General features: G+C 50.8%; 1 protein-coding gene across 1 annotated transcript in view; it reads right to left on the bottom strand.

The window, feature by feature from the left end:
- LOC134983731 (gastrula zinc finger protein XlCGF26.1-like) overlaps positions 1 to 1,869 on the bottom strand; it is a 56,831-nt gene extending 54,962 nt beyond the window's left edge. Inside the window, exon 1 of the mRNA XM_063949377.1 lies at positions 1,777 to 1,869. The gene's annotated coding sequence lies outside the window, so the exon portion shown is untranslated. The remainder of the gene's footprint in view (positions 1 to 1,776) is intronic.
- Positions 1,870 to 14,143: the final 12,274 nt, after the last annotated feature.

Genomic DNA, 14,143 nt, shown 5'->3' with positions numbered 1-14,143 from the left:
AGTGCCCAGCCTCCTTCGGAGCCCGCAATTCTCCATGGTCCTTACGGAGTTCCCAGCATCCACTAGGACGTTAGAGAAATACTGCAGAGAGGGCCCAGGATAGGGACATCTAGCAGGAGGCGCAGCAGATGGCAGATATGCAGACTTACTCGCCGTTGCCTGAGAAATCCACTTGTTCAGTTCTTCCCCAAACAAGGCCTCTCCTGTAAAAGGAAGATTCTCCACCCCTTTCTTGGAATCAGCATCCACTGACTACTGTCACACCCACTGAGCCCTGCAAGCCGAGACCGCCATCGTTGCGGCACGGCCATTGATGAGACATAACTCTTTAATGGCCTCACTCATAAAATTTGCAGCATCCTGAAGTAGTGTAATTATCTTCTCCTGAGTTAGGGAGTCCAACCCCCCTATTATATTATCAGACCATTTTACCGTGGCCCTGGAAATCCAGACGCAAGCTATAGTGGGCCTTTGAGCTATGGCCATTGCTGTATAAATTGATTTGAGTGTATTCTCAATTTTGTGGTCAGCTGGGTCTTTGAGAGAGGGAGTCCCGGGTACAGGCAGCACAATTTTGCGTGACATGCTGGACACTGAAGTATCCACTGACGGGGGATTCTCCCAAACTTTCCTATCCTCAGGTGGAAAAGGAAAGGAATTTAGTAACCTTTCTGGAGTTTGGAATTTCTTGTCAGGATTGACCCACGCCTCTTTAGAGAGTGAGTTTAATTCCTTTGATATAGGAAAGGCGGCAGAGGATTTTGGTTTCACATTAAAAAAACAATTCCTCCTTTGGTTTTGTCTCCTTATCCGGAATGTTGAGGGCTTCTCTAATACAATAAATCAGGGCCTCAAGCACTGTCCTCTTCCACATCTCTCTCTCCCTCATCCAGCTCTGGTATTTCAGTATCAGAGTCAGACTGGAGCACCTGTGGGAGCGTGCGTTTATGAGAGACCACCAGAGGGGGCTGAGGGTCTGTGGTCAGCAGTCTTAACCAAAAAATCATCTACAGATTGTTTAAGGGTCTGCCTTTCCTGACTGGCGGCAGCTAACTCTGTATTAATACTAGTAATCATGCCCTTGAATGATTCTAACCACTCAGGTTCCTGCACACTACTACCTTGTGGGGGTAGAGAACACTGGGTACACAGGAGAGACTTTCACCCTGGAAAAGGTGTAAACTCAAGCAGCTCAAACATACAGCCTGGCAGTAAGCAGCAGCAGGAAATGGCGCCTTGCAGCCTCGGGTCCCGCTCTCCGGGAAGCCCCGCCCCATCAATGGCGCGCTGTCCCTCACTGACTATACTGGCTTTAAAAGTGAAATACTGTGTAAAAAAAGAATTTAAATAACCCCATTTACCTCAGTGGGCACCGCAGCCCGGTGACCACCGCACCCTACTAACCGAGTCCCCGATGTAATCACTCGCCGCACCACGTCTACTTTGGCATATGTAAGGTGTGGCGGCTTGCTGCCCGCGAGTGCGCACACCCTGGGGATAATGCAAGACAGCGTCTCAGGAGCTCAGTGTCCTGTCAGCGGGGATACGAAACATTAACTCTATAGAGGTTGGTTTGGACCCCCCCCCCTTAGTCCCACGACGCAGGCAGACTGGAGCAACGTTGAACCCAATCTATACCCCATGGTACTAATGTCACCCCGGTATCCTCTAGGACGTAAGAGAAAGTATAACATCAGTGTATAAGACAAACAGCTCCTCTACACATCACAGTGACAGTCACTTTGGTATATGGGCGAGACCCTAAATCCCACCTACCTGATCCTCCTGTGGGATCCTGTGATTCTCCTCTGTACAATCCTGGGTATACAGAGGACGGGGACATCTCTCTGGGGTATCTCTGTTACTGGGCCCATCTGTAGGAGACACACAGTGACTGAGTACAGTGTATATATGTGATTATCAGATGATGTGTGTGTATATAGGGGGCCCCCATAGCTGCTCTCCCCTGTACAATACATGACAGTCTCCTCTTACCCAGTGATGTGAGGGGCCGGTGATTCTCCATCATCACGTCCTTGTACAGACCCCTGTGTTCCTCTATATACTCCCCCTCCTGCATGGAGACATAGACAGTGACATCCTGACACCTTATAGGAACCTGACACACACAGTGATACAGTCATCACCCAGACACATTCCCTGGTGTTACTGTATAATGCCCCATTCCCAGCAGTCACCTCTCCAGTCATCACCCAGACACATCCCCTGGTGTTACTGTATAATGTCCCATTCCCAGCAGTCACCTCTCCAGTCATCACCCAGACACATCCCCCGGTGTTACTGTATAATGCCCCATTCCCAGCAGTCACCTTTCCAGTCATCACCCAGACACATCCCCTGGTGTTACTGTATAATGTCCCATTCCCAGCAGCCACCTCTCCAGTCATCACCCAGACACGTCCCCTGGTGTTACTGTATAATGCCCCATTCCCAGCAGTCACCTCTCCAGTCATCACCCAGACACATCCCCTGGTGTTACTGTATAATGTCCCATTCCCAGCAGTCACCTCTCCAGTCATCACCCAGACACGCCCCCTGGTGTTACTGTATAATGCCCCATTCCCAGCAGTCACCTCTTCAGTCATTACCCAGACACATCCCCTGGTGTTACTGTATAATGTCCCATTCCCAGCAGCCACCTCTCCAGTCATCACCCAGACACGTCCCCTGGTGTTACTGTATAATGCCCCATTCCCAGCAGTCACCTCTCCAGTCATCACCCAGACACATCCCCTGGTGTTACTGTATAATGTCCCATTCCCAGCAGCCACCTCTCCAGTCATCACCCAGACACATCCCCTGGTGTTACTGTATAATGCCCCATTCCCAGCAGTCACCTCTTCAGTCATCACCCAGACACATCCCCTGGTGTTACTGTATAATGGCCCTCATTCCGAGTTGTTCGCTCGCAAGGCGAATGTAGCAGAGTTACACACGCTAAGCCGCCGCCTACTGGGAGTGAATCTTAGCTTCTTAAAATTGCGACCGACGTACGCGCAATATTGCGATTACAAACGAGTTAGCAGTTTCAGAGTAGCTCCAGACTTACTCTGCCTGTGCGATCATTTCAGTGCTTGTCGTTCCTGGTTGTCGTCACAAACACACCCAGCGTTCGCCCAGGCACTCCCACCGTTTCCCCGGCCACTCCTGCGTTTTTTCCGGAAACGGTAGCGTTTTCAGCCACACGCCCCTGAAACGCCGTGTTTCCGCCCAGTAACACCCATTTCCTGTCAATCACATTACGATCGCCGGAGCGAAGAAAAAGCCGTGAGTAAAAATACTTTCTTCATAGTAAAGTTACTTGGCGCAGTCGCAGTGCGAACATTGCGCATGCGTACTAAGCGGATTTTCACTGCGATGCGATGAAAAATACCGAGCGAACAACTCGGAATGAGGGCCAATGTCCCATTCCCAGCAGTCACCTCTCCAATCATCACCCAGACACATCCCCTGGTGTTACTGTATAATGCCCCATTCCCAGCAGTCACCTCTCCAGTCATCACCCACACACATCCCCTGGTGTTACTGTATAATGTCCCATTCCCAGCAGTCACCTCTCCAGTCATCACCCAGACACATCCCCTGGTGTTACTGTATAATGCCCCATTCCCAGCAGTCACCTCTCCAGTCATAACCCGGACACATCCCCTGGTGTTACTGTATAATGTCCCATTACCAGCAGTCACCTCTCCAGTCATCACCCAGACACATTCACTGGTGTTACTGTATAATGCCCCATTCCCAGCAGTCACCTCTCCAGTCAGCACCCAGACACGTCCCCCGGTGTTACTGTATAATGTCCCATTCCCAGCAGTCACCTCTCCAGTCATCACCCAGACACATCCCCCGGTGTTACTGTATAATGTCCCATTCCCAGCAGTCACCTCTCCAGTCATCACTCAGACACATCCCCCGGTGTTACTGTATAATGCCCCATTCCCAGCAGTCACCTCTCCAGTCATCACCCAGACACATTCACTGGTGTTACTGTATAATGCCCCATTCCCAGCAGTCACCTCTCCAGTCATCACCCAGACACGTCCCCCGGTGTTACTGTATAATGTCCCATTCCCAGCAGTCACCTCTCCAGTCATCACCCAGACACATCCCCTGGTGTTACTGTATAATGTCCCATTCCCAGCAGTCACCTCTCCAGTCATCACCCATACACGTCCCCTGGTGTTACTGTATAATGTCCCATTCCCAGCAGTCACCTCTCCAGTCATCACCCAGACACATCCCCTGGTGTTACTGTATAATGCCCCATTCCCAGCAGTCACCTCTACAGTCATCACCCAGACACTTCCCCTGGTGTTACTGTATAATGTCCCATTCCCAGCAGTCACCTCTCCAGTCATCACCCAGACACATTCCCCTCGTGTTACTGTATAATGTCCCATTCCCAGCAGTCACCTCTCCAGTCATCACCCAGACACATCCCCCTGGTGTTACTGTATAATGTCCCATTCCCAGCAAACACCTCTCCAGTCATCACCCAGACACATCCCCTGGTGTTACTGTATAATGCCCCATTCCCAGCAGTCACCTCTCCTGTCATCACCCGGACACATCCCCTGGTGTTACTGTATAATGTCCAGTTCCCAGCAGTCACCTCTCCAGTCATCACCCAGACACATCCCCCGGTGTTACTGTATAATGTCCCATTCCCAGCAGTCACCTTTCCAGCCATCACCCAGACACATCCCCCGGTGTTACTGTATAATGTCCCATTCCCAGAAGTCACCTCTACAGTCATCACCTATACACCCCCCCCCCCCCCCTGGTGTTACTGTATAATGTCCCATTCCAACAGTGACCTCTCCAGTCATCACCCAGACACATCCCCCGGTGTTACTGTATAATGTCCCATTCCCAGCAGTCACCTCTCCAGTCATCACCCAGACACATCCCCTAGTGTTACTGTATAATGTCCTATTCTCAGCAGTCACCTCTCCAGTCATCACCCAGACACGTCCCCTGGTGTTACTGTATAATGTCCCATTCCCAGCAGTCACCACCTAGGCACGTCCCCCTGTGTTACTGTATAATGCCCCATTTCCAGCAATCACCTCTCCAGCCATCACCCAGACACATCACCTGGTGTTACTGTATAATGTCCCATTCCCAGCAGTCACCTCTCCAGTCATCACCCAGACACATCCCCTGGTGTTACCGTATAATGTCCCATTCCCAGCAGTCACCTCTCCAGTCATCACCCAGACACATCCCCTGGTGTTAATGTATAATGTCTCATTCCCAGCAGTCACCCCTCCGGTCATCACCCGGACACATCCCCTGGTGTTACTGTATAATGTCCCATTCCCAGCAGTCACCTCTCCAGTCATCACCCAGACACATTACCTGGTGTTACTGTATAATGTCCCATTCCCAGCAGTCACCTCTCCAGTCATCACCCAGATACATCACCCTCTGTTACTGTATAATGCCCCATTCCCATCAGTCACCTCTACAGCCATCACCCAGACCCCCCCCCCTGGTGTTACTGTATAATGGCCCATTCCCAGCAGTCACCTCTCCAGTCATCACCCAGACACATCCCCTGGTGTTACTGTATAATGCCCCATTCCCAGCAGTCACCTCTCCAGTCATCACCCAGACACATCCCCGTTACTGTATAAAGTCCCATTCCCAGCAGTCACCTCTCCAGTCATCACCCAGACACATCCCCTGGTGTTACTGTATAATGCCCCATTTCCAGCAATCACCTCTCCAGCCATCACCCAGACCCCCCCTGGTGTTACTGTATAATGCCCCATTCCCAGCAGTCACCTCTCCAGTCATCACCCAGACACGTCCCCTGGTGTTACTGTATAATGTCCCTGTCCCAGCAGTCACCTCTCCAGTCATCACCCAGACACGTCCCCTGGTGTTACTGTATAATGTCCCATTCATGGCAGTCACCTCTCCAGTCGTCACCCAGATACGTCACCTGGTGTTACTGTATAATGCCCCATTCCCAGCAGTCACCTCTCCAGTCATCACCCAGACACATCCCCTGGTGTAACTGTATAATGTCCCATTCCCAGCAGTCACCTCTCCAGTCATCACCCAGATACATCACCCTCTGTTACTGTATAATGCCCCATTCCCAGCAGTCACCTCTACAGCCATCACCCAGACACCCCCCCTGGTGTTACTGTATAATGTCCCATTCCCAGCAGTCACCTCTCCAGTCATCACCCAGACACGTCCCCCGGTGTTACTGTATAATGTCCTATTCCCAGCAGTCACCTCTCCAGTCATCACCCAGATACATCACCCTCTGTTACTGTATAATGCCCCATTCCCATCAGTCACCTCTACAGCCATCACCCAGACACCCCCCCCTGGTGTTACTGTATAATGCCCCATTCCCAGCAGTCACCTCTCCAGTCATCACCCAGACACGTCCCCTGGTGTTACTGTATAATGTCCCTGTCCCAGCAGTCACCTCTCCAGTCATCACCCAGACACGTCCCCTGGTGTTACTGTATAATGCCCCATTCCCAGCAGTCACCTCTCCAATCATCACCCAGACACGTCCCCTGGTGTTACTGTATAATGTCCCATTCCCCGCAGTCACCTTTCCAGTCATCACCCAGACACGTCCCCCGGTGTTACTGTATAATGTCCCATTCCCAGCAGTCACCTCTCCAGTCATCACCCAGACACATCCCCTGGTGTTACTGTATAATGTCCCATTCCCAGCAGTCACCTCTCCAGTCATCACCCAGATACATCACCCTCTGTTACTGTATAATGCCCCATTCCCATCAGTCACCTCTACAGCCATCACCCAGACACCCCCCCCTGGTGTTACTGTATAATGCCCCATTCCCAGCAGTCACCTCTCCAGTCATCACCCAGACACGTCCCCTGGTGTTACTGTATAATGTCCCTGTCCCAGCAGTCACCTCTCCAGTCATCACCCAGACACGTCCCCTGGTGTTACTGTATAATGTCCCATTCATGGCAGTCACCTCTCCAGTCGTCACCCAGATACGTCACCTGGTGTTACTGTATAATGTCCCATTCCCAGCAGTCACCTCTGCAGTCATCACCCAGACACGTCCCCCGGTGTTACTGTGTAATGTCCCATTCCCAGCAGTCACCTCTCCAGTCATCACCCAGACACGTCCCCTGGTGTTACTGTATAATGTCCCATTCATGGCAGTCACCTCTCCAGTCGTCACCCAGATACGTCACCTGGTGTTACTGTATAATGTCCCATTCCCAGCAGTCACCTCTCCAGTCATCACCCAGACACGTCCCCTGGTGTTACTGTATAATGTCCCATTCCCGGCAGTCACCTCTCCAGTCATCACCCAGACACATTCCCCGGTGTTACTGTATAATGTCCCATTCCCAGCAGTTACCTCTCCAGTCATCACCCAGACACATCCCCTGGTGTTACTGTATAATGTCCCATTCCCAGCAGTCACCTCTCCAGTCATCACCCAGACACATCCCCTGGTGTTACTGTATAATGTCCCATTCCCCGCAGTCACCTTTCCAGTCATCACCCAGACACGTCCCCCGGTGTTACTGTATAATGTCCCATTCCCAGCAGTCACCTCTCCAGTCATCACCCAGACACATCCCCTGGTGTTACTGTATAATGTCCCATTCCCAGCAGTCACCTCTCCAGTCATCACCCGGACACATCCCCCGATGTTACTGCATAACGCCCAATTCCCAGCAGTCACCTCTCCAATCATAACCCAGACACATCCGCTAGTGTTACTGTATAATGCCCTATTCTCAGCAGTCATCACTCCAGTCATCACCCAAACACGTCCCCCGGTGTTACTGTATAATGCCCCATCCCCAGCAGTCACCTCTCCAGTCATCACCCAGTCACGTCCCCTGGTGTTACTGTATAATGTCCCATTCCCAGCAGTCACCTCTCCAGTCATCACCCAGACACATCCCCCGGTGGTACTGTATAATGAAGTATTCGCAGCAGTCACCTCTCCAGTCATCACCCAGACACATCACCCGGTGTTACTGTATAATGTCCCATTCCCAGCAGTCACCTCTCCAGTCATCACCCAGACGCATCCCCTGGTGTTACAGTATAATGCCCCATTCCCAGCAGTCACCTCTCCAGTTATCACCCAGACACGTCCCCCGGTGTTACTGTATAATGCCCCATTCCCAGCAGTCACCTCTCCAGTCATCACCCAGACACATCCCCCGGTGTTACTGTATAATGTCCCATTCCCAGCAGTCACCTCTCCAGTCATCACCCGGACACATCACCCGGTGTTACTGTATAATGTCCCATTCCCAGCACTCACCTCTCCAGTCATCACCCAGACACTTCCCCTGGTGTTACTGTATAATGTCCCATTCCCCGCAGTCACCTTTCCAGTCATCACCCAGACACGTCCCCCGGTGTTACTGTATAATGTCCCATTCCCAGCAGTCACCTCTCCAGTCATCACCCAGACACATCCCCTGGTGTTACTGTATAATGTCCCATTCCCAGCAGTCACCTCTCCAGTCATCACCCGGACACATCCCCCGATGTTACTGCATAACGCCCAATTCCCAGCAGTCACCTCTCCAATCATAACCCAGACACATCCCCTAGTGTTACTGTATAATGCCCTATTCTCAGCAGTCATCACTCCAGTCATCACCCAGACACGTCCCCCGGTGTTACTGTATAATGCCCCATCCCCAGCAGTCACCTCTCCAGTCATCACCCAGACACGTCCCCTGGTGTTACTGTATAATGTCCCATTCCCAGCAGTCACCTCTCCAGTCATCACCCGGACACATCACCCGGTGTTACTGTATAATGTCCCATTCCCAGCACTCACCTCTCCAGTCATCACCCAGACACGTCCCCTGGTGTTACTGTATAATGTCCCATTCCTAGCAGTCACCTCTCCAGTCATCACCCAGACACATCCCCTGGTGTTACTGTATAATGTCCCATTCCCAGCAATCACCTCTCCAGTCATCACCCAGACACATCCCCTGGTGTTACTGTATAATGTCCCATTCCCAGCAGTCACCTCTCCAGTCATCACCCAGTCACATCCCCTGGTGTTACTGTATAATGTCCCATTCCCAGCAGTCACCTCTCCAGTCATCACCCGGACACATCACCCGGTGTTACTGTATAATGTCCCATTCTCAGCAGTCATCACTCCAGTCATCACCCAGACACGTCACCCGGTGTTACTGTATAATGCCCCATCCCCAGCAGTCACCTCTCCAGTCATCACCCAGACACGTCCCCTGGTGTTACTGTATAATGTCCCATTCCCAGCAGTCACCTCTCCAGTCATCACCCAGACACATCCCCTGGTGTTACTGTATAATGTCCCATTCCCAGCAGTCACCTCTCCAGTCATCACCCGGACACATCCCCCGATGTTACTGCATAACGCCCAATTCCCAGCAGTCACCTCTCCAATCATAACCCAGACACATCCGCTAGTGTTACTGTATAATGCCCTATTCTCAGCAGTCATCACTCCAGTCATCACCCAGACACGTCCCCCGGTGTTACTGTATAATGCCCCATCCCCAGCAGTCACCTCTCCAGTCATCACCCAGTCACGTCCCCTGGTGTTACTGTATAATGTCCCATTCCCAGCAGTCACCTCTCCAGTCATCACCCAGACACATCCCCCGGTGGTACTGTATAATGAAGTATTCGCAGCAGTCACCTCTCCAGTCATCACCCAGACACATCACCCGGTGTTACTGTATAATGTCCCATTCCCAGCAGTCACCTCTCCAGTCATCACCCAGACGCATCCCCTGGTGTTACAGTATAATGCCCCATTCCCAGCAGTCACCTCTCCAGTTATCACCCAGACACGTCCCCCGGTGTTACTGTATAATGCCCCATTCCCAGCAGTCACCTCTCCAGTCATCACCCAGACACATCCCCCGGTGTTACTGTATAATGTCCCATTCCCAGCAGTCACCTCTCCAGTCATCACCCGGACACATCACCCGGTGTTACTGTATAATGTCCCATTCCCAGCACTCACCTCTCCAGTCATCACCCAGACACTTCCCCTGGTGTTACTGTATAATGTCCCATTCCCCGCAGTCACCTTTCCAGTCATCACCCAGACACGTCCCCCGGTGTTACTGTATAATGTCCCATTCCCAGCAGTCACCTCTCCAGTCATCACCCAGACACATCCCCTGGTGTTACTGTATAATGTCCCATTCCCAGCAGTCACCTCTCCAGTCATCACCCGGACACATCCCCCGATGTTACTGCATAACGCCCAATTCCCAGCAGTCACCTCTCCAATCATAACCCAGACACATCCCCTAGTGTTACTGTATAATGCCCTATTCTCAGCAGTCATCACTCCAGTCATCACCCAGACACGTCCCCCGGTGTTACTGTATAATGCCCCATCCCCAGCAGTCACCTCTCCAGTCATCACCCAGACACGTCCCCTGGTGTTACTGTATAATGTCCCATTACCAGCAGTCACCTCTCCAGTCATCACCCAGACACATCCCCCGGTGTTACTGTATAATGTCCCATTCCCAGCAGTCACCTCTCCAGTCATCACCCAGACGCATCCCCTGGTGTTACAGTATAATGCCCCATTCCCAGCAGTCACCTCTCCAGTTATCACCCAGACACATCACCCGGTGTTACTGTATAATGTCCCATTCCCAGCAGTCACCTCTCCAGTCATCACCCAGACGCATCCCCTGGTGTTACAGTATAATGCCCCATTCCCAGCAGTCACCTCTCCAGTTATCACCCAGACACGTCCCCCGGTGTTACTGTATAATGCCCCATTCCCAGCAGTCACCTCTCCAGTCATCCCCCAGACACATCCCCCGGTGTTACTGTATAATGTCCCATTCCCAGCAGTCACCTCTCCAGTCATCACCCGGACACATCACCCGGTGTTACTGTATAATGTCCCATTCCCAGCACTCACCTCTCCAGTCATCACCCAGACACGTCCCCTGGTGTTACTGTATAATGTCCCATTCCTAGCAGTCACCTCTCCAGTCATCACCCAGACACATCCCCTGGTGTTACTGTATAATGTCCCATTCCCAGCAATCACCTCTCCAGTCATCACCCAGACACATCCCCTGGTGTTACTGTATAATGTCCCATTCCCAGCAGTCACCTCTCCAGTCATCACCCAGTCACATCCCCTGGTGTTACTGTATAATGTCCCATTCCCAGCAGTCACCTCTCCAGTCATCACCCGGACACATCACCCGGTGTTACTGTATAATGTCCCATTCTCAGCAGTCATCACTCCAGTCATCACCCAGACACGTCACCCGGTGTTACTGTATAATGCCCCATCCCCAGCAGTCACCTCTCCAGTCATCACCCAGACACGTCCCCTGGTGTTACTGTATAATGTCCCATTCCCAGCAGTCACCTCTCCAGTCATCACCCAGACACATCCCCCGGTGGTACTGTATAATGAAGTATTCGCAGCAGTCACCTCTCCAGTCATCACCCAGACACATCACCCGGTGTTACTGCATAATGTCCCATTCCCAGCAGTCACCTCTCCAGTCATCACCCAGACGCATCCCCTGGTGTTACAGTATAATGCCCCATTCCCAGCAGTCACCTCTCCAGTTATCACCCAGATACGTCCCCCGGTGTTACTGTATAATGCCCCATTCCCAGCAGTCACCTCTCCAGTCATCCCCCAGACACATCCCCCGGTGTTACTGTATAATGTCCCATTCCCAGCAGTCACCTCTCCAGTCATCACCCGGACACATCACCCGGTGTTACTGTATAATGTCCCATTCCCAGCACTCACCTCTCCAGTCATCACCCAGACACGTCCCTGGTGTTACTGTATAATGTCCCATTCCTAGCAGTCACCTCTCCAGTCATCACCCAGACACATCCCCTGGTGTTACTGTATAATGTCCCATTCCCAGCAATCACCTCTCCAGTCATCACCCAGACACATCCCCTGGTGTTACTGTATAATGTCCCATTCCCAGCAGTCACCTCTCCAGTCATCACCCAGACACATCCCCTGGTGTTACTGTATAATGCCCCATTCCCAGCAGTCACCTCTCCAGTCATCACCCGGACACATCACCCGGTGTTACTGTATAATGTCCCATTCCCAGCAGTCACCTCTCCAGTCATCACCCGGACACATCACCCGGTGTTACTGTATAATGTCCCATTCCCAGCAGTCACCTCTCCAGTCATCACCTAGACACGTCCCCTGGTGTTACTGTATAATGTCCCATTCCCAGCAGTCACCTCTCCAGTCATCACCCGGACACATCACCCGGTGTTACTGTATAATGTCCCATTCCCAGCAGTCACCTCTCCAGTCACCACCCAGACACATCACCCGGTGTTACAGTATAATGTCCCATTCCCAGCAGTCACCTCTCCAGTCATCACCTAGACACGTCCCCTGGTGTTACTGTATAATGTCCCATTCCCAGCAGTCACCTCTCCAGTCATCACCCAGACACATCCCCTGGTGTTACTGTATAATGTCACATTCCCAGCAGTCACCTCTCCAGTCATCACCCAGACACATCCCCTGGTGTTACTGTATAATATCCCATTACCAGCAGTCATCTCTCCAGTCATCACCCGGACACATCACCCGGTGTTACTGTATAATGTCCCATTCCCAGCAGTCACCTCTCCAGTCATCACCCGGACACATCACCCGGTGTTACTGTATAATGTCCCATTCCCAGCAGTCACCTCTCCAGTCATCACCCAGACACATCCCCTGGTGTTACTGTATAATATCCCATTACCAGCAGTCACCTCTCCAGTCATCACCCAGACACATCCCCTGGTGTTACTGTATAATGCCCCATTCCCAGCAGTCACCTCTCCAGTCATCACCCAGACACGTCCACTGGTGTTACTGTATAATGTCCCATTCCCAGCAGTCACCTCTCCAGTCATCACCCAGACACGTCCCCTGGTGTTACTGTATAATGTCTGAAGAGTTAACCCTTCAATCCCCTCTTAGAATCATGATTGTTATATGACATGATTCTTGAGTGAGGCTCCTTTCTTGTTCCTCCAGTTCTTGAGATATTGGACATAATCGTCGGGTCCCTTACTATCAGAGGAGGTGACAGGACTGGTGGTTATATCATAGTACATCAGGGCCTTATCAATGCCTTTGGAGGTAAGTTTCTTTCCACAGGGAATTACACAATAAACTATAATGCCTACAAGAATTAAAGTTACAAGTATGAATATGCTTATTTGCACAAGAGCCTGTTTCCAATTTTCAAATCACCCAAAATATTGGCTCCATGGGTTATCAATACCTGAATTTTTCTTAAGTTCTATGGATAAGGTTTCTAACTTGTTTATGGCTAAAGTAACCTTACCATTGGGACCAGTGTTGTCAGGAATATATGTACAACAGCCTTCCACCTTACTAATGTAAACACATGTACCGCCTTTTTCTTCTAGGATCATGTCAAGGGCCATTCTAATTTGGAATGTCATTTGGGAAGTGGCTTCTAGCTGTTCAGCTATACCTTTAAGAGCATCTTTGGTATCATTAACAAATCTTTGTTGATTATAATATATATAATTAATCCAGGCTACGTTTTTATTTACAGTTACTATAGGAAACAATGACTCAAAACCCGCAGCCACCTCATCTCTAGCTTTGAACTCATTTGGAACACCTCTTGGGACCCCTATAGCATCAATGTATACGTGGGGGTCAAAGCTACCTCCTGGGAGTGCTCTTTTCTTTCGATTAGCAGGAGTATTAGAGGGAGGAGTGGGGTCATCGGTGATCATTAGGAGTGGCATTATGACTTTGGCCAGGGCACACTCACCATACCATGGTGTGTCTAATTTAATTCTAAGCTTCATATCCCCACATATGTAATAAAAGAAAAGAGCACTCCCAGGAGGTAGCTTTGACCCCCACGTATACATTGATGCTATAGGGGTCCCAAGAGGTGTTCCAAATGAGTTCAAAGCTAGAGATGAGGTGGCTGCGGGTTTTGAGTCATTGTTTCCTATAGTAACTGTAAATAAAAACGTAGCCTGGATTAATTATATATATTATAATCAACAAAGATTTGTTAATGATACCAAAGATGCTCTTAAAGGTATAGCTGAACA

This window comes from Pseudophryne corroboree (assembly GCF_028390025.1).
Source record: "Pseudophryne corroboree isolate aPseCor3 chromosome 3 unlocalized genomic scaffold, aPseCor3.hap2 SUPER_3_unloc_22, whole genome shotgun sequence".
Taxonomy (NCBI): domain Eukaryota; kingdom Metazoa; phylum Chordata; class Amphibia; order Anura; family Myobatrachidae; genus Pseudophryne; species Pseudophryne corroboree.
Note: the sequence above shows the minus strand (reverse complement) of the source record. Positions and strands in the feature narration are given on the sequence as shown.